Source organism: Thermobia domestica, chromosome 16 (assembly GCF_964235325.1).
Source record: "Thermobia domestica chromosome 16, izTheDome1.hap1.1, whole genome shotgun sequence".
Taxonomy (NCBI): domain Eukaryota; kingdom Metazoa; phylum Arthropoda; class Insecta; order Zygentoma; family Lepismatidae; genus Thermobia; species Thermobia domestica.
The window spans coordinates 15,093,583-15,119,017 of record NC_137469.1 but is presented as its reverse complement, the minus strand read 5'-3'; the positions used below and the strand labels follow the sequence as shown (position 1 = coordinate 15,119,017).

At 35.1% G+C, this 25,435-nt stretch overlaps 1 protein-coding gene across 1 annotated transcript in view; it reads left to right on the top strand.

Annotated features, from left to right (window-relative positions):
• Positions 1-1,945: 1,945 nt before the first annotated feature.
• LOC145672920 (uncharacterized) overlaps positions 1,946-25,435 on the top strand; it is a 636,249-nt gene continuing 612,759 nt past the window's right edge. The window contains exon 1 of the mRNA XM_081742132.1: positions 1,946-3,538. The gene's annotated coding sequence lies outside the window, so the exon portion shown is untranslated. The remainder of the gene's footprint in view (positions 3,539-25,435) is intronic.

The window sequence follows — 25,435 nt, the reverse complement described above, 5'->3', positions numbered from 1 at the left end:
TGCCTTGTGGGTATAACAATGTGGTTTCACAGTGGGTTTGGTCCTCGCTTCGATTCAAGATGTGTGTTCGTATTCCACTTTAATCAGCATGACACGAAGAGTCAGTGCTAACAGAAAACGATGTTAAAGTCTGGCCAATCAGTCAATCTATTAACGGAAAATGACTTGGCTACGCTGGTCCACCGGTTATTAGACCACCAAAAATCAAATATGGTTGAGTATGGTCAAAGTTTTAATTTGTGACAATTGTGATAAACTAGGGTCCAGCAATCAATTCCCGGTGGAAGAAATGAAATGAAATGAAATCCGTGAATTTAACGCCCCGCCATTGTGGACTTTAGCCTAACGGAGACAATGATTAAGCCAAGTGAATTATGATGAAAGAACTGGTAGAATGAGAAAGTGGAAGGAAACGGAAGTATCCCGAGAAAACCCACAGACAGGATGTTGTCCACAACAAACTTACTTGGCCGGGAATTGAACCAGGGACCCCACACAGCAGAAGTAATCGCTCTACCGCTGAGCCAGTGTGCCCCCGATTCCTGGTAGAGGGCGCTGAATACATTAAGGTAGTTTGGATAGCACATTAAGCTGTAGATAAACGTCTCATATAGCCTCAATGCTATACAGGGAGACTCTAATCCTTCAATAAATCACAACAATAATTAGATTAAGTAATCAAGTCTTAGAGACTCATTCGATTGCGAGTTAATTAATTAAGAGACGAGAGTTAAAGCTGTCTCGTCTCGAAAACTGTATCTGTTTCTAGTGATTCGTGTCATACACCGTCTCGTTTCGTGCGCAACCCTACCCGCATGATATGGTTCGTATACTATACTAACCTGTAGGTCCATGTCTCATGTAGACTCGCTGCTTTTTTTTTTTAAAAAAAAAAGAAAAGGCTGCTATTTTCAATAAATAAACAAGCAGAAATTATATTAATAGTGTTATTATTGTTGTGAGCACAATCGAGGAGCTACATGAAGAATAGAAGCAGCGGAATCCAATCTAGAAGAGACCTGCAAGAACGGCATCGGGACTTGTGTACCAACCACATATTACCAAACTTTGAAATTAAACTGCTGGTCAGTTTATATCCTTCGGGGCAACGGAAAGTTCTTCCTTAATTGTCCTTCCTATCTTAGAGACTTCCCCGAGAAGCTTTTAGCTGGTTAATATATGAGCATCAAATCATTTGTTACCGGCATTGCTTCTGGTTTTCTAGACCAAGTTTTTCTGCCTCTTAATCCACATGTTTCCAGTTGTCTCAAGATAGGGGTCAACAGTAATAAAAAAATGGTATCTCACCGGATTGGAAACCGGGGCCATACGCATTAAGGCCACGCCTTCTTTACAATATGAAAAGTACTTTAAAAAATTAACAGGGGACACATTAAAGTATACCTTTTGTTGTAACGACCCGCTCCGAGGATTGAAGTCAAGAACATAAATGTGAGCAAGTAACCAATGAACGAAGATGTACAAAAAGATCGAAGACATATTTAGTGTTTCAGGTTGAGTGAGCATTTTTCACTTCTGGCCTCGAACCCGGTACTGCGTACCGTCAAGATAACATAATAAGCACTCAGATGCTTGGAAACCCTTTCACTGAATTAATGATGAATTAGTACGGAACTTTGATCTCTGCGTGTTTGTGTAACACCTTCAGTGTTTGAAAAGAGAACTAGTGTTAGTTATTAGGTATCTCAGTTGGATACTCTGTTTGAAACTGAGAAAAGCCCAGTCTGTATGCATTCTCTTGATAGTTGTGCCCCCCCTTGAAGGGAAAATGTTCCGTTCCGCTCGAAACCACGTGACCAGCAGCAGTCGAGCATTATCGAACCCTTGCTCGTGAAGCAGTGTGTGTGTATGTGTGTGTGTGCGTGTACGCCTCTGTTATGTATATATATATATACGAGTGTGTTGGTAAGTGAGATAGGGTGAGAGGGAAGGAGTGAGTGTTGCGAAGAGTCGCCACCAGGCGGTGCTGTTAGTGCGCCGCTCCTATGAGTGAAAGTACATGAGCGCTTGTGTGTGTGTGTATTAGTGTGCGTGCGGGAGAGAGCAGAGAGACTCTCTGAGCGAACGGACTAAAAGACTGAACTCAACATCGCTGTGCTGTAGTAGCGATTTGTCGCGTAGCGCAGTGCCTGCTGCCTGCACCACACCACACACAACATAACAGCAGATCGGTTTTGCTGTGTCTGTCCCAGAGAGTACTAGTGAGTATCCCCAAGCGTTGACACGAAAAGACTTTATTCTTACCAAGTGTTTCCTGCAAAAGTGTTTTGGATGGATTAGCCACCGTAAATTCACCTGGATACTAAAGACTCAACCTTTCCTTCTCAGAAAAAAAAAATCACACATGGTCACCCCATAAATATATATAAGGACAAGTGATTTCGTATACCAGCATCACATGGCATGTAGCCAAAGTGCGGTTACTGCTGAGTGCAGGACAAGCAAAAGTGTCATTAGAAACGAACGTGTAAATATTTTTGTCTAAATTTAAGGAAAAACAAAAACAAAAATAAGCAAGATTTTTAAGTGTTGTGTTTATACATCGAGAATAAATTAAACTCAGCAAAAACAGTGGGCATAAACCTCTATCGTGGCATATACCAATCAAACAAGTCTTGGCATTCATTAGAACGGAGAAGAAACTTACATATATAAATTAGCTTGTTACTTAGAAGATAAGCGGGGGGAAAAATTCAACGTCCACATACTGTGATCTCTATACGTAATTTAAAACTGTACTCACAGAACCTTTAGTGTGTGTCATACAATCAAATAAACAAAACACAGCTACTTTGTGATATTAAAAAAAATTGTACTGTTTAAAGTTATCGTCGTGTCGCGTTTGGCATAGTGTTTGTTCCGAGTGTAATTTCCTCCCCTCGTGTATTACGTGTTTTCGTGGTCATTTTATACTGGACACGAAAAAAAGCATACGTAAATATATACTTAAGCTTACTCGTGTGTTTCGAAAAACAAAAGTGTTGTATCGCTTTTTTTTTAAGAAGACCATAAGGAACAAGAAATCAAAACAAGTCACATTTAAGTACTTCTGCTTACAAATTTACAGAACAAAATTAGTATTACTGTTATAGTGTTTTTCGACTGTTATTTTGTATTATTTCGTACGAGCATACCCGATTTTTACGATTCAATTGACGCTGTTGATTTTGTGTGTTAGAAAGCAAAAAAATATACTTGGAACAACATAACTACAATCGCCGAACCAAAATTTAATATAATAAAAAAAAGTGCTCAAAACATATATTCATTTTTATTTTTTTTAAAAAAATATTGTTTGTTTTGGGTTTTAGTTTAATTTCTTTTTACTGTTTCTGTTACCTTTTTCGTGTCCTCAGAAGAAAATAACTATCCCTGAATATTAGTTCCGTTATTTTTTTTTGTGTTCAAGTGCTATTGTTTTAAAGAAGACAACGTTGTTCTGAGTGTGTTTGTTGTTGACATCTGAAGTGCGACTTTAATATAGATATTTTTCATACAGAGGAATGCTTTAATTTGGGTAAGTATTATATGCATCTTATATATGTAAATAGTGTATGAACAAGATTTGTATGTCTTTTTTATTGGCTGTTTTCACATAAAATGCACTGCTTTTGTGTATCTCTAATGTAACAACAATGAATACCATAACAATAGTACGAGCAACAATAAGGAACATAATGAAGGAGAAAAACAGTTCTTAGATGATTGGAAGTTAAAGAAATATATTTTGTTAGCTACACCAGTGTTTCTCAACCTTTTTTCATTTGGGGCACACTAAAATACGTTTTAAACATTCGCGACACCACCCCTGCATGTGATTTTTTTCCTGTATGTAAAAAATAAAGCATACATAAAAATACATACTATAGGTGTACACTTTAAAAAAATATATATTGAACGACTATGAGATACAAATCTTACAAGCAAATTACGCAATACTCTTGAATAGAAACATATTAACATAAAAGAAAGTTATGACTCTTAAGCGGGAATACGAGAAAGAAGTATTACAATTAGAAATATCAGAAGATATCAAACTTAAAACTAGTGAGATATTTGTCTCTGAAATTTGATGGTTGGACGAACTCTTGATAGACACACTCTCATGTCCAGTGTTTCTTTCCAAAGAAAAATGAACAACGTTAAAAGCAAAATTTCCAGCTTTAAACTTGCAAGACAAGTGTGAAATCAAGTTGTCTGGCGATATTTTATTAATTTATTTTCCTAAAGATAATTTCTTTGTGGAAGATCTTAGAAGACATTAAAAAATCTCGCGACACACCAACGTGTCTCAACACAGCGGTTTAGAAATACTGAGCTAGACAGTTATTCACTTCGTACACAACATTCGCGATTTTTTATTTTTTTAAAAAATATAATGCATACTGTAGACCACCGTATTAAATGTTCTCGCTTCAATTTCGTAAATTAAAATATGAAAATTGGATGACTATAAATGAAATATGTGTAAAAAGATCTTCAAAACCGCCTGAAATTTTTTGAGAAAACCACCCGAAAGAAAAATCACCCTAGAAATGCAAATTACCGTTTATGATTATTTTCGTAACAAAGGATTTGTCGCTGCACCTCGAAGAGCCGCTATGTGTTAAAACCACAACTTTTCAGGAGAAGCAAAAAAACATTCCGAACTCTTAAAATTTTGCCAAATATACACAGAGACACTTGAAAAATATAATAAAGTTGGTTATGCTTATATTATGCACTAGACACTATTGTAACTTGCTTCAACAATATTATATTACTATTTTTGTGTTTACATAGCATTATGTCGGTTTACCCTTTGCGCCTTTATAAGCACATAGATTATTCGTACACAAGCCTTTAATTTCAATCTATTATTTTTCATTGTTGTGGCGAAACAATTGAATATTGACTTATCACATTATAAAAGACGTTACCTAACAGGTTTCACGTTTATTTTTACGGCATAACTCATTTTCGACCAAAAAAAAATGTCACATAGCGGTTCTTGAAGGCGCAGCAACGAACTGAGGGTTGTAGATTAAGTATTTATTTATAGAATATGAACAAAATCACCCCGAATCGTTTTTGATAAAATTGCACGAGAAAAGTAGTTTAGTTTATAAGAGTAAACTATCCCTTCTCCATTATTTCCAAGAAACACAACTTATACCATATTCTAGAGATATTAATTAAATATTGATCAATGAAATATAAAATAAATTAATTAGAACCGTCGCTGGCTGTAATCGAAAATTGAATAAGGCTTCTTTTTTTCTTTATTTTCACCCTTCACTTAATTACCCTTATTTTTTGGAGGAGGGATAGGAAGAAATTCAAAGAAAATCTCTGGAGAATCTTGAGCTCAAAATTTCGTCCAGATATGTTGAACAGTATGCCCTCTAGGCATGTGTAGAAGGCCGCGGTGGCTCAGTGGTAGAGCGTTCACCTCTAGTGCATAGGATTCCTTGTTCGATCCCAGCTTGCACCAAGTGAGCTTTGTGGTGGACAAACACCGTGTGCGTGGGTTTTCTAGGGGTTCTCCTCTTTCCTCCCATTTTTCTCATTCTACTATTTCTCTCATTTCTCATCACCGTCTCATTTAGCCTATCTGGCATAACTGTGGGACGTAACACTTAGATATTTCATTTCATTTTTTCTAGGCATTTTTGTAGCCTACGTGTATCGGTCCCGGGTTGAATTCCCGCTGTGGACACTCGGTCGAAAAAGTGTAAAAACGTTTTTAGGCCAGCCATTTCTGAATGAGATTTTCCTCATTCACACCAGGCAAATGCTGGGATGGTATCTAAGATGCAGGTCCCAGGCCATTTCCTTCCTTCCCTTTCCTTAGCTAGTATGATCGCCGAGGGACATCGCCCCTCATACATGACAGGCTAACACGGTAGACGGACAGACTGCTAATCACTTACTTGGTGCATAAGCGCTATGGAATGTGACTGTGTTCAAATTTCGAATACGATTTGGTTTACTTTTCTTCTATTATTAAAAAAGACCGTAATAAATAGCGAGTACCAGTTTTCTACAATTGATTCAACATCTTAAAGAAATCATACCACCACCACCACCCGTAACAGTCTACTAAAACCGGAAGTGGATTAAATTTACTAGTATCTTCAATTTAATATTCATTTTCATAGACCAAAGACGATAAAAGTTTGAATTAATTTTAAGCTTAACGTCCCTTTCGGTAGCGAGGCATACGAGACGTGGACCTGCTGATTAACGTGAAACCTGAACCAGATGAGCTCCCGCCGGAATTTGAATCCAGGTCTCGACGGTAAGAGGTATCTAGAAAGCGGTATTTTGACACAGATGCAGCATTACAAGAATGAGTTTTGTATCTACGTTTATGGTTCAGTTTAAACCGGAGAGCTCCTTCGTGGCTAAGCGGTTAGCCTGCGCACCTTTGGCGTAGGAGACCCGGGTTCGATTCCCGGTGGGAACTCATGTGGTTCGGATTCCACGTTAATCAGTAGGTCTACGTCTTATATAGCCTCACTGCTGAACGGGACATTAAACTCGAAATCACCTCACACACATCAGTTCGAACTGGAAGTGGTGAAAATTTACAATTTCTGGTTAAAACGCTGATAGCATAATGGATAAAACAGAAAATATATAGACAAGCAGTTTATATACTATATACAGGACGTCCCACAATTATGTATATAATGTTTCAAAGATTGCGTTAAAGATAGAAGCATTATAACTTGAATCTTAAAATTGAACATAAACACATTACTGTCATACCTTTCCTGATAAGAATTTTAATCTCTGTTCTATATCGCGTTGTCCATCAATGCACTATCCAAATCACTACATGCCTGGAGACGAAGAGCAACGTTGTCACAAGCAGCTTGACAGACCCGTACTGATATCCTGTGGATCTTTTGTGTGATAGCTTCCTCTCACAAGCAGCTTGACAGACTGTACTGATATCCTGTGGATCTTTTGTGTGATAGCTTCCTGTCACAAGCAGCTTGACAGACCTGTACTGGTATCCTGTGGATCTTTTGTGTGATAGCTTCCTGTCACAAGCAGCTTGACAGACCTGTACTGATATCCTGTGGATCTTTTTTGTGATAGCTTCCTGTCACAAGCAGCTTGACAGACCTGTACTGGTTTCCTGTGGATCTTTTGTGTGATAGCTTCCTGTCACAAGCAGCTTTACAGACCTGTACTGGTATCCTGTGGATCTTTTGTGTGATAGCTTCCTGTCACAAGCAGCTTGACAGACCTGTACTGGTATCCTGTGGATCTTTTGTGTAATAGCTTCCTGTCACAAGCAGCTTGACAGACCTGTACTGGTATCCTGTAGATCTTTCGTGTGATAGCTTCCTGTCACAAGCAGTTTGACAGATCCGTATTAGTATTCTGTGGAACTTTTCTGTAATAGCTCCTTGTAACTTTGCCAAATTGCATATGTGATGTTGATACACTATAACGAAATACTTTAGTTTGTATAATATTTACCTGTACCGTGGGCAAAAAGTGCTCATAAATATGTAGTATACTTAGTAGAATGTTCATTTTAAATTAACAGAAAAGAAGAATGTTTTTAATATATGTAAGAGATTATTATGGGATAGTTGTGGCTATGTACATGTTATGTGTTGACCTAGTCAAGTGAATTTATGTATTTTACGGTCTTAAAAAGAATCTTTAAGACATATCAAGCAATAAAGGTGAGACTAATGATCTTTGAATATCTGAGTTGATTTTTGCATAAAGAAAAGTAATTATCGCTTCGTAAATGATATTTTACAAGACGGACCAGGTTGACGACGCTTTTCTATAGAGTCGTTATAAAAATTTGGTTTACCAAACCCGGGACTTTTGAAAATTCAGTTCCCGAAGAAGGAAAGTAGGGCTGAATTTACTTGGATATTACCATTTATGAATACGAACTTAACCGTATTACGAAGCGGTAAGGTCATCAAACGAAAAATGGATAGTGAAATAGTGCAACAGGAATCTAATACCAGTAATCCAGGTGAAATTAGTGCAACACCAAGTTTGTCATCTGAGGATCGACTTTTGTTAGCTGTGCAGCGACAAATTATGCAAATGACGACTGAGATAAAACAAACCATGGAACAGAAGCTCAATGAATCTAACACAAACATGGAACAGAAGTTCTATGAAGCTAACCAGACCATGGAACAGAAGTTCTATGAAGCTAACCAGACCATGGAACAGAAGTTCTATGAAGCTAACCAGACCATGGAAAAGAAGATAGAACTGAAATTTAACGAAGCTAGCAAGCAGTATGAAGAATTAAGTAAACGAATAGAACGGATAGAACTGAAATCAGACGATACGAAACAAACAATCGTCCAGGTGATGAACGACATATCCTCGCAGTTTGAAGAGAAGTTAAAAAGGTTAGCCGATGAGTGTCAAGAAAAGCACGATCATCAAAATCATGAAATCTGTGCTGTAAAAAAGGATTTAACGTTAATAGAATCTTCCGTTAAACATCAAAAGATCCAGTTGGCTACTATGCAGGAAGAAATTAAAACGTTACAGGCTAGAGATAACATTTATCGCAATAATCTGGGCAGTGATCGCTTCGAGTTTCCCCAATCACCGGATATAAATACGCCTTCGCCGGAATCTGAGGAGGATATTATATTAGAGGAAAATTGTCCGAAGATCACTGATGAACGAAATATAAATGGTATCATGACACAGCACGCTACGGACCGGAACAATCACACCACAAGAACAAGGAGTGAGAAAAGAAAGGTAAAGTTAAGTGTCAAGATGAGCGAAATCAAAGCCATGAGTAAATTTAGTGGTAAGTGCAATGAAAATGCTAGTTCTTTCTTAGAGAAGTTCCAAGACGAATGCAGTATAATGTCTATCGACCGATCACAATACATGAAATTAATACCCCATGTATTACTCCCACCTTGTTCCTTATGGTTTAAGGCAATACGTGATCACATTAGTACATATGAGGAATTTAAAGCGGCATTGATCGCGAATTACGAAAATGACTTTTTGCTGGCAAACAGAGATGCCACTCTTAGAAATCAACATTTCAATCCTCGATTGCACAAATCTATTGTAGAGTTTGTTGTAAATGTCTATAATGAATTAAAGGTCGTTAATCCCTTGCAATCGGAATCAAGAATAATTGCATCGATTCGCAATTTGCTTCCATTTAAATTACAGCAGATCTTATTTTCCACACAGTGTATGAGTTTCAGTCATTTATTAATGCTTGTACAATGCTACGAAACTCAATACCATGCTATGAATCTAACACAATCAGGAATGGGTAAAAATAAGAATAATTCAGATCATTTGGTCCCTGTTCGGAATTTGAATATCCGAAGTGTGAATAATAATGAACCGAACCTAAGACGAGTATACTCTAGCAATCAAAATGAACAAAATAGACAAGGTTATGTAGGGAATCCGCCTAACCTAATTAATCGTAATAATTCCTATGTTAGACCATATAGTCAAAATAGGTTTAAAAATAGACGAAATGTATGGAGAAATTCCACCAACGCAGCGAACTACGTGGATAGAAGTAATGGAAGGATAAGAGATGGCACTTTACATCAAGATCCAGGTATTGAAGTAATTTCTGTACAAAACAATAATACAGGACATAATCATGATTGTGCTGTACAGTGTACCCTATTGGAACCCTACTCGAGTATGAATTTAAACTAATTGCGGCTGATATGGTAGGGGTTAAACCCATGTCAGCTGTAGGTTCTCATGAGCATTTGTCTAAAAATTTAAGCGATAATTTCTATGAACATTTATCTTCCAATTTATCGGTTCATGCTAATTATGAAAATGATCTTTCCTATGACGTTTCTGTGAATAACTATTCGGAAATAGCAATTAACAGGTGTCAATATCAATTTATACCTGTTGTAAATCGTTGTTGGTTTGAAGATGATACTGTCAATGATGGTTTTAATATCGAAGAAAATTTTGTATTTTTAAAATCATACAGTACTGCTAAAATACCTATTAAAGTCAATGGATTAAGTACCGAAGCTTTACTCGATACGGGAGCAAATGCCTCTCTATTATCGTATTCATGGTGGAAAGTAATCACTAGTAATTATTCGAATCCTAAGCTACAAAAGGCTGAGAACCTTATTATAGTTGATTTTACCGGTAAACATAAAAAGAGAGTAGCAGGAATTACCCGTGTGTCAATATCTATTCAAGATTTCGAAATATAAATCCTATGTATAGACATAATCATTGTTCACGAGATGGTACTTCGTATCCAAATTCAAATCACGATGAAAGACATGTACAACCTAATGTAGAACCTAACCACGATTGTGCGGTACAATGCACTTTATTAGATTCATATGCCAGTGCGAATGTAACATGATTACCGTTAACGAAATTAGGTTAAACCCATGTTGGTTATAGATTCTTGTGAATTTTCGTTTTAAAGTTTGTGTTAATATTAATAATGAAAACGACGGTTATATATATTTGAAATGCATCTAGTTAAAGAGTTAGTAGCACCCAACATTCTTGATCAAATAATTAAGAATGAAAAATAACAATAATAATGAAAAATGTGTTTATTTAATAACAAAAAGGTGTCTTTTGTTTCTGTAAAATAAATTTATTTACTTCCATTTGATTATTCAAACGTAGGTTTTGTTTAATTTTTATTCTTTCTTATTAATGTGAAGAATCATAATTCAATTTATAATTAGTTAAAGGCAAAAAAAATTACTTTATATCAGATTGATTTGTGTTTAATTGTCAAAGATTATGTTAAGAATAAGATCCATTCTATAAAATCCATTATTCAATAACTACCTTGAATGAAATTCTTCTTTATTTATGACATCTTAGTGCTACTATGTATACATTACAATTGCAACATCTAACTTATTTGTTATACAATGCGCCCGAAAAGAACAAATATTATTTGTCACATCATCGTTTGTAATAATGATCGAAACTAGTAATCTTGATAATTTGTGTTTCACCCTCGTTAATTATATTTCTAAGCGACGATGTTTTTTTTTTAATGATAAAGAATAAATAATAATGTAATAAAAGAGAAATATTAATGAAATCAAAGATTTATTGTAAATGTATTTATGTGAATGATAATAACTAATATTTTATATATATATGAGGGTTAACAAAAAAATAATGAAGATATATACGAGGTGTGATCAAAATATAAAGAACATATGTAATGTACGAACATTAATCTAATCAGACCAGTGGTTCTTGAATATAAAAGCCAAGCCTACTCATGACTTTTATATTCAGTCCCTTTATCGGGCGACATTTTCTATAACGAAATACTTTAGTTTGTATAATATTTACCTGTACCGTGGGCAAAAAGTGCTCATAAATATGTAGTATACTTAGTAGAATGTTCATTTTAAATTAACAGAAAAGAAGAATGTTTTTAATATATGTAAGAGATTATTATGGGATAGTTGTGGCTATGTACATGTTATGTGTTGACCTAGTCAAGTGAATTTATGTATTTTACGGTCTTAAAAAGAATCTTTAAGACATATCAAGCAATAAAGGTGAGACTAATGATCTTTGAATATCTGAGTTGATTTTTGCATAAAGAAAAGTAATTATCGCTTCGTAAATGATATTTTACAAGACGGACCAGGTTGACGACGCTTTTCTATAGAGTCGTTATAACACTTTAGCCTTTAAAACACCCCATAAGGAAAATGTCAGGTGGTTTCAATCGAGAGATCAAACTGGCCACTCGACAGACTCACGCCGGCCGATTCAACGGTTAGGGAATGTTTCATCCGTTCCGCCATTCTGTGTGCCATACACTAACGGTTCTACTATCCGTTATTCCTGCTCTCAGACTACACAGTGTTGCCATATTACAATTTTTTTGTACAGAATTACAAACACTACAGTCAGTCAGACATCACACACCTAATTGTGCCTCCCCTTCCCCCTCGGTACTGAATATATGTATGGATTCAGTACCGGAAAAATACGTTTTACATGTGGTTTTATTCTTTTGTTGCAACCGAAAGTGGTAGTCATCCCTTAGAATTTCCTTTTTGAATATTAATGTCCATAGACCAAAAGCAGTAACAGATAGCGAGTAATTGCCTTTTGATATGGATTCAACGTCCGAGGAACAGGTTCTATCTTTGATCTTAAGGCTCTATTCAAATAGTAATAGATGTACTACATCTATTTTGGGTATTGAATTCGCATAGCTTTGGAAATCTACCATAGTTTTACACTGTGGAATGAACCGCACTTGTTATATCCTTGGAATATTATTTATGTATGTATGTACATGCAAAATACAGTGTTAAGTGTTTGATTCACTCTTTTGTTATTTGATTTCTGCTAACAATAACACACATACTCTTAACAGTGACACACAAATTCCTAGTACTAGTATAAATAGTATTTATAATAATAGATTATGTATGGAAATGCAGAGTCCTTATTAAACGTTTGCAGAGACATTGGTTTATAAGTAAATGCAGAGAAAACTATATACATGGAAGTTCATCGGGATCGTAATACGGCAAATTATGGATGCGTTAAAATATCAAATAATGCTTTTGACAAAGTGCATACTTTGAAATATCTAGGATCAATATTAACAGACCAAAACCATTTCCACGTAGAAATTAAATGACGACTAAAAGCAGAAAATTCGTGCTATTATTCAGTTCAAAATCTTTTGTCGTCGCGAATTCTGTCGAGGAATTTGAAACTTGAAATACAGTATATAAAACGATAATCATTCCTGTTGTTCTATAAGGTTGTGAAACATGGTCGCTTACTCTGCAGGAAGAACATAGACTGAAAGTATCTGAGAACAAGATCCTGACACGAATATACGGACCCAAGAGGCACGAGAATGGGGAATGAGCGAGTCCATAGAGTCAGTCAGTTAGTTAGTTAGTTAGTTAGTTAGTTAATATGGGTGAATAAATTCATATCGCTTCTTTTGAAATCCTTCACTAAAATACAAACACCAGCCATTAAATCTAGCATTAAGTGTTGATAAATACGTAAACAAATGTAGTATTACAATTTTTTCTTTAATAGTAGAAAAAGCTTGTGTTGAAATCATCAATGTAGAAAGCATATGGTAATTTTCTATCATCTCCTCTTAGCGAAGTATATAAATAAACTGCCTTCTGCTCTTGATATGACAAATAACGGATAATTATAAGCTATTTTATCCAGAGAGATATGTATCTATATATAGCCTCGTACATGTGCCATTTAGGCATAAACATGTTTAATAGAAGAAGATCATAAAATTTTCCATCATAAACAAGCTTATTATTTTAGCTGAGTTCTCCTCCTCCACCTAGTTACGTACAAACTGTATAATTATAGCTTATATTTTCGCAGAAAATTTAATGCGCCCGGAAATCTACAACACGAGAGGGGAAATGACAATCGCAGTTTACGTGTTACTACAACCAGCAATCGAACTCAGGAACATTTGCATAGAATGCGAGACAGAGAGAGAGCAAGAGCGGACATAGGCAGTAGTTCCGTGTTGGATTTATATGGCGACATTATTTGTTGTTGTAAGTGTAATGAATGGTATCATTAAGATTGCGTTCGCTCGTTTCGTGTTGTTTTTATTCTTTCTTCCTTTTCTGTTTTTTTTTAAATTAAAAAAAAAACTTTCTTCAAAATTCAGTGCCCATTTCCTATACTCAAGCGCTTTATTATCTCTGCAGCCAGCTAATGGTTCGTTTATAACCAATTAAAGTCTGTGTTTTTAATGGTACTTCTCTAGAGCGGCTGTATATATATATTTTGTCTTTTGCTTGATGAAGCGTTAAAAAAAAGCTACAAGAATGATTATTTTGTTTAATTTTCGTGGAGAAAGCTCACCAATCAACCTCTAAAATTAGAGAAATGTTATCAGAAAGGTTCATTTTTAAAGTTAAAGTGCATATACCATACGCAAGAGATTTTAAGGGAGACTTTTATAAAGGATTATTCAGATTTCTAACACCATTGTTATATGCTGCAATATAGTGGTGGCTCTTTGAGGGAAGTCATATCCGTAAATATTCAACTTTTCTTGCAACAGTTTAAAGGAAGAAGTCTTATCTAATGTTATAATTCTTCTATTCAAGGATTAGAAGATTAGATGTAGTTCCTTCTCTCAATTTGTTGCAATAAACTTTTAACTGTTATCGATAAGACGTCCCTTAAGGAGCGCCATTGAATTAGAGTACTTAAAAAATGCTTCTGTTGTCATACAAATCGCGACTGTCTGTATATTGTCTTTCTATGCAGTCTCCGTGCAGAATTCGTGTAAGTAAATCATACTATACTGATAGTCAGTGCTTAAAAAGAATCTGGAAAACTCACAGTGGCTCAGTGATAGTCTCCTCTGCTGATCTAGTGGCTAGCGCATACGCCTTTGCTGTACGTGGTCTGGGTTCGATTTCCGGTGATAAGACCTTTGGAATTTTAACTCTTCTCGATATTTCTGTGTTCGTGTTCCTATGGAATCTAGTAATCCTGACCAGTGGTTGAAAAAGAAAAGAAAAGTCCGGAAGTTTTTAAAAAGAAAAAGAGGTGGTAGAGCGATTACCTTTGGAACGTGGGGTCCGTGGCTCGATAACCGGCTAAGTAACTTTGTGGTGGACAACATCGAATCAGTCAGTTTTCTCTAAGTACTCGCGTTTCCTCCTACATTTACATTGCACCAATCCTTCTATCATTCACTTACCTTAATCATCGTCTCCTTTACTCCATTAAACTGAAGTATTTCATTTCATTTTTTAATCTACATAAAGGTGTTCATACTCACCACGCTACCATGAATTTGATACACGAGTTTTAACAAAAGTTTCTTGACTGACACTTAATAATTAGCGTGGGTTGCAATGGTAGTTTTAATATTTACCTAGTGCGATTTTGGTATATTTTAATAATTATCTAGTAAAATTTTCGTATGTTTTAATATTTATCTAGTGGGATTATGGCAGCTTTTAATATTTATGTACTCCAATTCCGGAAGATTTCAATATTTATCTAGTAGGATTATGGTAGAGTTTAATCTTTATCTGCTTGGATTCTGGTAGGTTTTAATCTTTTTCTAGTAGGATTATGATATATTTTAATATTTATGTAGTGGAATAATGGTAAAATTTAATCTTTATCTAGTGAAATTATGGCAAGTTTTAATCTTTATCAAAAGGAATTATGATAAGATTTAACCTTTATCTAGTGGAATTATAGCAGCTTTTAATATGTATCTAATCGAACTCTGGTAGGTTTGAATATTTATCTAGTAGGACTATGGTAGATTTAATCTTAATCTAGTTGGATTTTTGTAGCTTTAAATATTTTTCTAGTAGAATTATGGTAGATTTTAAACTTCATCTAGTTGGATTCTGGTAGTTCTAATTTTTATCTAGTGCGATTCTGGTATATATTTATATTTATCTAGTGAGATTATGGTAATATTTAATCTTTATCTAGTGAGATTATTGCAGGTTTTAATTTTTACCAAGTGGAAATGTGATAAGATTTAATCTATATCTAATGGAATTATGACAATTTTTAATATTTATCTAATCGAATTCAGTTAGGTTTCAATATTTATCTAGTTAGATTACGGTAGATTTTAAAATTTATCTATTTGGATTCTGGTAGGTTTAAATCTTTTTTCCTTGTAGGAATATGGTAGATTTTAAACTTTATGTAGTTTCACTCTGGTAATTTTTAATTTTTATCCTGTACGATTTTGATATAATTTAATCTTTATCTAGTGAGATTATGGTAAAATTTAATCTTTATCTAGTGAGATTATGGCAGGTTTTAATCTTTATCAAGTAGAATTTAGGTAAGATTTAATATTTATCTAGTGAAATCATGGCAGCTCTTAATATTTATCTAATCGAATTCTGGTAGATTTCAATCTTTATCAGGTAGCATTATAGTAGATTTTAATCTTTATCTAGTTGGATTCTGATAGGTTTAATTTCATCAAGTACGATTTTGGTATATTTTAACACTTATCTAGTGAGATTATGGTATAATTTAATCTTTATCTCCTGAGAATATAGCAGGTTTTCATTTTTATCAATTGGAATTACGGGAAGATTTAATCTTTAACTAATGGTATTATGACAGCGTTTAACCAACTCTAATAGGTTTCATTATTTATCTAATACGACTATGGTAGATTTTAATCTTTACTTGGTTGGAGTCTAGTAGGTTTAAAACTTTTTCTAGTGGGTTTATGGTAGATTTTAAACTTCATCTAGTTGGGTTGTGGTAGTTTTAATTTTTATCTGCTACGATTCTTGTATATTTTAATATTTACATAGTAGGACTATGGCAAAATTTAATATTTATCTATTGAAATTATGGCAGGTTTTAATCTTTATGAAGTGAAATTACGGTAAGATTTAACCTTTATAAAGTGAAATTAATTAATCAAAATCTGATAGGTTTATATCTTTTTCTAGAAGTATTATGGTAGATTTTAATCTTTTTCTAGTAGGATTATAAACTTTAATCTTTATCTAATTGGATTCTGATAGTTTCAATTTTATCTAGTACTATTCTGGTATATTTTAATGTTTATCTAGTGGGATTATGGCAAAATTTAATCTTTATCTACCGAGATTATGGCACGTTTTAATCTTTATCAAGTGGAATTTTTGGCAGCTTTTAATATTTATCTAACCAAATTCTGTACGTTCCAATCTGTATCTAGTAGGATTATGGTAGATTTTACTCTTTTTCTAGAGGGATTATGGTAGGCTATAATGTTGATCTAATTGAATTATGGTAGGTTTAATCTTTATCTAGTGGAACTATGATGGACTTTAATCTTTCTGTAGTTGAATTACGGTACGTTTTATTCTTCATCTATTGGGATTATGGTATATTTTAATCTTTATCTGATGGGTTTTGAACCTCGAGCTCATGATAAACTTTAACGTATTCAGCTAGAGGCGCTTTAAAGAGGAATTTCACACTATGGCTCTACACTTTTCGGCCACACTATAGGGTCTAGTTGATCCTTTGAACAATAGACAACAATACTAACACCAAAATGTAACGTTTTCTTGTTTACTAATTCATAATGAATACACAGCAGCCGCTTATTTCATCTTGCTTTATCCCTTCCTTCTGTTTTTAACGTAACCACTTTCCAGTTGTGATGCATTTAAAGCTCCTTGGAGAACCATATATCTCCAGCTTCAGGTGCATAATATCTATGCTTCTACTTTTGCGGAACTCTCCACATAATACAATTTTCAGCGTGCGCATTACTTCCACTTACTTCTCTAGTTAATTCTGGAAAGTGAGAAATAATGCACTCCACTAAGGAAGAGAGTATAATGTAATCTAATGAAACAGTAGACAAAGATAACTTACGTTCTATCCATGAAGGAATATCTCAGTATTTTCCCCGAGATGCATCTTACAAACTCAGCAAGTCAGTTTTGTTTCACAATGGGGGAACTATCATAGACTTTCTAAACTTTCAACGTCCAATATTGAACCACTTCCGGTTTAAATTAAATGAAATGAAATCTTTAAATTTTTACGTCCCATGCTTATGTCGGCTAGGCTAAAGGAGACGGTGATGATGAGAAATGAATTAAATGACGGAATGAAGAAAGTGGGAGGAGACGAGAGAATCCCGAGAAAACCCAAGCTCACGGTGTTTGTCCAACACAAGGCTCACTTGGCGCTAGTTGGGATCTAACCAAGGATCCCATGCACCAGAGATGAATGCTCTACCATTGAGCCACCGCGGCCCGCACTTCCGGTTTAAATAAAGTGATAAGAGCCTAGACTGAACCTATTCTTGTGGTACTAAATCCATATAAATTAAATGTTCTTTGTTGTCTATTATTATTACATTTCACTATCAGTACTGAATAACGGAATTCGTACGAATATTTGTGAGTGTTTCATTATTTTGAAAGATATTGCCATTCATTGGGATTTTAGACAAACCTCTTGAACAAAATCCAATCAGCAGACCCTCCTGGGACCTGAGACTAATTTTTGGTTGCTCAAGCAACCATCGGGTTCTTGATCTTTTAACTTGAACAAAGGAATTTAAAAAAATTCAAGATGAAACTGAATCCACACCAAACAGCGATTTTTCCCCTCTTACCCTATTGACGATCAATATTGAAACCGGAAGCAGTAGTAGATCTCCACCACTTCCGGATTTAGTAGAGACCTAATTAAGGAATCGATTCCAAAAATATCGATTTTCGCTATCTATTACTGTTTAGTTGATCTCTACCAGTTTCGGTTTGACTAGAGCAGTGTCTCACAACCTAGGGGCGGCGTGAAGAGTGAGCAAGGTGCCACATACTACTGACTGAAAGAAACTGTTAAAGTTATAAATACACCACCATTTGTAATGCCCTTTTTACAATTTAGCTTTAAAGTAAACTTCACAGACAAAACATGTTTGACATTTTGTCTTGGACACGGGAATCAAAGGGAGTGAAGTATGCAGGGTTTATCATCATCATCATCATCTTTTAGTTTAATGTATCACGATTATGCCTATTAAGTAAGGGAGACAAAGATTAATGCAAGTGAATGATAATTTAATTATTGGTGGAATAAGAATGTGGAAGGAATTAAGAGTACCCCCAAAAACCCAGGGATACGATGTTGTCCCCTACAAGCTTACTTGGACGGGGATCGCACCAGGAACCCCACAAAAAGGAAGTAAGCACTCTACCACTAAGCCATCATGCTTCCCCTCCAAGGTTTATAAGGAGTACTGTCAGGTGAACAAAGTTGGGAACTCCTGAAATAGACGCTTAAGAGAGAAAATGGACTTATTTTGTTAGATTATAGTTCAGAGTTTTTTTTCTGCAGCGAGACTATATGAGACCTGGACCTACAGTTTAACGTGGGATCCGAACCACATAAGCTCCCCCCCCGGAAACCGATGAATTGTATCCAGGTCTCCTGCGCCGAAGAAGCATTCTAACCAGATAATCACGAGGGCACACGTGAGAAGATGGAACTTCTTCTTAGAGCACTTTATTCATATATACAGTGAATACAAATTCAAATCTGGTATACAAATTCATAACTTTTAAGTAATTTTATAGAAGAGACCGTAGAACGTATAGATTTTAATAGAACATTTTGATTTGTATCCTAAAGGGCTTCAGTGGGAAGAGGGGCTTAAAATTTATGAAAATTAGAGTATGTCAGGAATTTCTCATGTTAGAAAGACGAAACTCTATGTTTAGACTCATTTCTAGAAACACGTTAACATGCATATATTACTTACAATCTTAAAAAAAAAAAAAAAAAAAAAGTGGTATATGATACTCCCAGGGCGATTGAAAGCGAATGACGTAAGATATAATTGAAAACGATCGACATCCGTGTCAAATCCATAGTTTTCGTAGTCGCTGTTTGACGGTGATATCCGTGCACGGGATTCCGGTTGGATTGCTGGTGAGAATTTTTATATTGAAAATTTGAATGCAATACGGTCGTTCGGATTCCACCTTAAACACTAGGTCAACGTCTCATATAACCCTAGTGTTATAAAGAGATGCTAACTTCAATTAAAAAAAAAATAACGCGAATAGTGCACAGTTCTGAGTTTGATTTCTAGGTAGGTTGCTTGAAAAGGGTTCTTACGTATTTCATTGCAGGATTCCCTTTAAAAGATGTACGAAGCTTTTTCACAAAATAACAACCAAATTCCTACCTAATAAGGTGTTAGATTTTGTTGTTAAGTTACTGTTCACCGTAATACGAGGGATACAGCTGATATAATCAATATAAAAATAAAAGTGACTATGTTTGTAACTTAATAACTCTTGAACCGCCCGACCGATCGATCTCGATCACATTTTCGACATAGATTATTTTGGGTCTGGAAGTGTCTTTATCACTTCACTTTGATGATACAACTTAGAGGAGGGGAGGAGGAAGGGGAAGATATATAAAAATGATCGAAAATGACCGATATTACTGTGGAATCCATAGTTTTAGGGGACGCTGAGATGAATAGCAAATCCAAATTCAGCCCAGCAACTTGGGCGAGGAGGGGAGATAGATATATATGTATATGACCGATATCAGAGAGCACTTCAGTATGTAATAGTAAAAAGTGGCTGACTAACGGAACGTATTACTAATTATTCTTATTTAACCTGGCGAAGTGCGTAATAATTGACGCTAGTAAAATAGTAATTGGATTTAAAGCAATGGTCAAAATTGGTCGATTTCTTTGGTTGTGCTCGGTCTCTTGTAACAATCGTTCACTGACAACTGATTTGTCAATCTTTCATAGTGATTTTACTATATAACATTCATATATATATATATATATATATATATATATATATATATATATATATATATATATATATATATATATATATATATATATATATATATATAACGTATATCCTGCAATGTATGCAACGTCATTTACGCTCACGCAATGCAGGAAATGTATATTTTTATGCATTCGTATAGAAACTGTGAGTATAGCCAGGATACAGATGTCGTTCGAAATTACAGATTTATGCGTGAGGAATCAGTTATACAGTATTGGTTGGTCACTATCAATGGTAAGGAAGGGAGGGACACAGAGAGAGAGAGAGAGAATTCAAACAACGTAGCTGTGCAGCATTAATTCGATTGATTGGGGTGTTAGCACCGGTAGACCGTACCAGCATGAATTAAACATGCTGTTTTCCATTTTGCCAGATAAACCCTGATTTTCCTCCCGTACACTAACTTCTCTTTCAACGTTTGTGTAGGAATTAACATTTATCTGAGAATAAATTTCTACGAATTACTATAGTATTCCCTTCTCTTCTTCGAAGTTTGAAAGTTATTTTTTACTATTATTACAAATCACATATTTAACTAATCTGCACGACAGTACAATGAATAGTGTAACATAGAGCTTTGATGTCTCTGATTGTCAGATGTATCTAGATCTAAGCTACAGTTTTGTGAAAATAAACTGCTAACTTGCCTCGCTCTCACTGCTACGAACAATCCGTTTTCTGAAGTAAGCCATAATTTCCTAATTATTTTCCCTTTACATTGCTTCTTTCATTACAGAATGGCATTTACATTGATATAGGCCTATTTCTATTATTTCTATAAAATGTAGTCTCTTAACAATGCAAGTATTACCAACTACCAGATTTTACCAATAATAACCTACTGGTTGTTATAGCAACCACCTACTTTCATCAAACATTACAATCAAAACCCGATGCAAAAAACCAGCACTATTAATAGTGAAGAAAACAAGACAAGACAACTATTTACAATTTCAGAATTCTGAGTATATGTGGTAATTCCTTACACATTCATTTTACAAAAAAAAAAAAAAAAAAAAAAAAAAAAAACGAATTTTGTTAATTGAATAATTCACAAATTATGAGCAAAAATATTAACATACCTCGTCTTGCAAGCACGTATATTTTAGTAGGACTGCTGGTTACTTGTCGACTGTGCTGCCACTTGTGGTGGAATAAGAAACTTCTGCAATTTCCGTTTCTTCCTTCAAGGTTGCTCGACCAACCACGAGGTGATGCATGAAACAGCAAGAACCCGATGGTTGCTTGAGCAACCAAAAACTAGTCAAAGGTCCCAGGAGGGTCTGCTGATTGGATTTTGTTCAAGAGGTTTGTCTAAAATTCCAATGAATGGAAATATTTTTTCAAAATAATGAAACATTCATATTATTGCCCCTCGTCTTGTGAATAACGTGTGATGATATGTATTTCGTCACGGTATATTTCACGTTTTCTTCATTTATAAGTGTGAAAGAAAACATCGCACTATGCGTTTTCCGGAGTACGAGAGACCGTGCTGCTGACGATCCTTAACACTTCCGACATGGCGCCAAAGGATTCCGTGTTCACTGCTATCACGGCTTATCGTTTGCCTACTTTGGACCAATCATAAAGTCAGAGCATATCTCAAAATTCGGATGATGGCAAGTCTGGGCATTTTACCCTGTAGGGAATAATCCGTACACCCACTGCAAAATGAAATGTGCATTTTTCGATTGCGTATGTGTGACTTCCTTTACACTGATAAAAACCTCCATCCACAGTCTCTCCAATTCGAAATAGGGCCTCTTGAAATTTGGCTTTTTCGCGATTTTGGACAGTCGTAGCTCTGAAACTATGCACTTTTCGCCATAGGTTCATATGAACTTTTTCTCTTATTTTGATGTGAGGAATCACCTCTTAAAGTTTGTCGATATAGTTCATTAACACCCTGTATACATCCATTTGTATGTGAGATCCTGACCGCCTATATTGTTTCATATGGAAAGCACGTATAGATGGTATAAAAAGTATTATAAAACATGCGTTTTCAGTTATACGTTTGCTGTACATAATTCCAAAAAACTACAGGATTTATAAATGTAACATACGATTTTACTCATGCCACATACGATTTTTTTTCTCAGTGCAGTTCCAAAAGTATTTTCTAAGCTTTTTGTGAAACAGCCGTTGCTATCGTATAGTTTGTTTTTTTATGGATGATAGTGTAGGTCTTCCTTCAAAATGCTACGCACTGAAGTTTGCGATATGTGCAGTGAGTGTTCTTACGTGGCGACCAGCTGGTCTTTGCAGACTTTTCATGATGAAACTCCCAATATGTTCTGTACAATTTTCGTAGCCAAATATCAACATCGTGTCCGTAGATTTTCTCGGGGTACTCCCGTTTCCTCCCCATTTTCATTCTACCAATTCTTCCACCATCATTCACTTGCCTTAATAATTCATCTTCTTTAGACTAAACGGCATAATCATGTAACCTTGAACTGAAAGATTTCATAACCAAGTATACTAGGATCTTCTTATAGTTTTTTATGCACAAAATGTATGCTACTTTACTTGAAGGGAAGTCGTACGAAAACCTGGAATAAAAGGACGTGTTTCTAAGCCTATCACGAATTTGGAAGTTTTCAGCAAGTGTTCAGTGATAGAGCGTTCACCTCTGTTTCACGGGATCCTTGGTTCGATTCCAGCTTGCACCAAGTGAGCTTTGTGGTGAACAAACACCGTGTAGGTGAGCTTTCTCGGGGTTCTCTCGTTGCCTCCCACTTTCTTCATTCCGCTATTTTCTTCATTTCTCATCATCACCGTCTTTTTTTTTTAGCCCAGCCGGCATACACGTGCGACGTAAAAAAAAAAATACATGAATTTACCATCAATCTCGTCCCGACCCCTTCTGTTTTCTCTCTGAAACTTCAAACCAAAATCCAATCTCGGTTTTCATTGACATTTTGGTGTTCAACATCCTTAAAATTATCCAGGAATGGATTTTTATATCTCCGTTAGATAAAACTTCATCACATTTCTAGAACAATGTTTTCTAATTAGAATCCTGACTAACTTGCCTTGGTAGAGATTAAGATTCAATGAATACTGTTTGAGGGATGATCATACTTCATAACCTATATAGAATTAGTACTTAAGAGGTCTAATCTCTGCGAAATTAAAATACCGCTAATTTTACAGTATTTATGTAATATCTTCAAATAGATGAAAGAAAACCGAAATGTGGAACAAGAGCGCGCTAGACAATATTATTTTGTATGAGATACCTTTATCACGAGTCACCTAGTAGCTTTCCGTTTGCAGCCACTTAGAAACGCGAGTATAAATGCCGATTTTCTAAATGGCGGGAAATCGAAAACAGATAAGTGTGTCTTGATAACGGTATCTCTTGTAAAATAATATTGTCTAGCGAGCTCTTGTTCCACTTTTCGCTTATCTTTTATCTATTTGAAGATATCATATAATTATTGTAAAATTAGCTGCATTTAAATTTCATCGTGATGGAGCCTTTAAGGGAAATAAAGTCTTGAATTACTGGGTATGTGAGAACAAATTCCTTTATAGCTAAAAAAAAAAAAAAAAAAAGGAAGTAGAAGAAAAAAGAAAAGAAATTAAACACACTATGTACCTATATATAGTTCGGTTCCTATATTTACAGAGAGGACATGCATGCAGTCATGAACCGGTCCGGGAACTGGGGAAAGATGGGATGGATTAGCAATTACGGTTGATTTAATTTAGAAATTGGTTTCAGGCGACCACATAAACGTTATTTTTTTTTCTAACGCGCTCTTTCTTTTGTTTTTTTGTTAACCCCCAAAATGTCCGTTCATTTAGGTAATCAGATTAGCACACAACATGGATGGATTCTTTGTTTATTTATCTGATTGATGGATCAAATCAGCCAATAGGTGCAAAGGCTTTCCAAGCATTAAATAAAAATGTTCCAAATGAAAGGGTTTTGATTTTTTTCTTTCATTTTTTCCCCCGAGGGCTTATGGGATTACCGCGTTTTTTCAAGTTTATTTTTTATACATAAATATGATGTATACAGTTCTATTGTTTTATTAAACTTTTTCCCCCCGTAATGAATGAAACTCAATTATTTACATGGTTAGTTTCTCTTATTTATTCTGTTGAAAATATACGAGGAATGTTCAAGAAATATTAGTGTAACATACGAGGGGTGTTCAAAAATATCAGTATAGTTTTGTGTTCAAATTCCACCCAAAGTCTTACTGAGATAAATCCGTTATTCGGACAGAGGTATATTATACAAATATACGGGATCCTTGTATTTACTACTTAAGAGTCTTCATCCCGGTGAAATTAAAATACCGCTAATTTTACAGTAATTATGTGATATCTTCAAATAGATAAAAGATAATTGAAATATGGAACAAGAGCGCCCTAGACAATATTATTTTGCGTGAGGTACCGTTATCACATATCACCTAGTGACTTTCCGTTTTCAGCTGTTTAGAAACGCGAAAATAAATGCCGATTTTCAAAATGCCTCGAAATCGAAAGCAGATAAATGAGTCGTGATAACGGTATCTCATGTAAAATTATATTGTCTAGGACGCTCTTGTTCCACATTTCGATTATCTTTTTATCTATTTGAAGATATCACATAATTACTGTAAAATTAGCGGTATTTTAATTTCGCCGGGATGAAGACTCTTAAATCTGTACGGAGCATATGTTATTCATATGCTACTTACGAGCTGCCCTTTTTCCGCTTAGATGCTACGTCATTCCGCTGCAGAATGTTTGACATCTAACAGTCTTCCGTATATTGCATACTTGTTACATACATCAGCTCTATGTTATACATGTCTAGGTGTATGTGAGATCCTGACTGTCTATATACTGCTCTTTCTTTCGGATGGACACTTATACGGAACACTTATACAGAATGCACGTATAAAACATACATTTCCCGTATAATTTGCTGCAGGGTGTTACCTATAATTAATTGTACGTTAAGTCCAAAAACTACAGGATTTTATGAATGTAACCTAGGTTTTTACGTACGCCACATACATTTTTTTCTTCCCAGTGCAGAA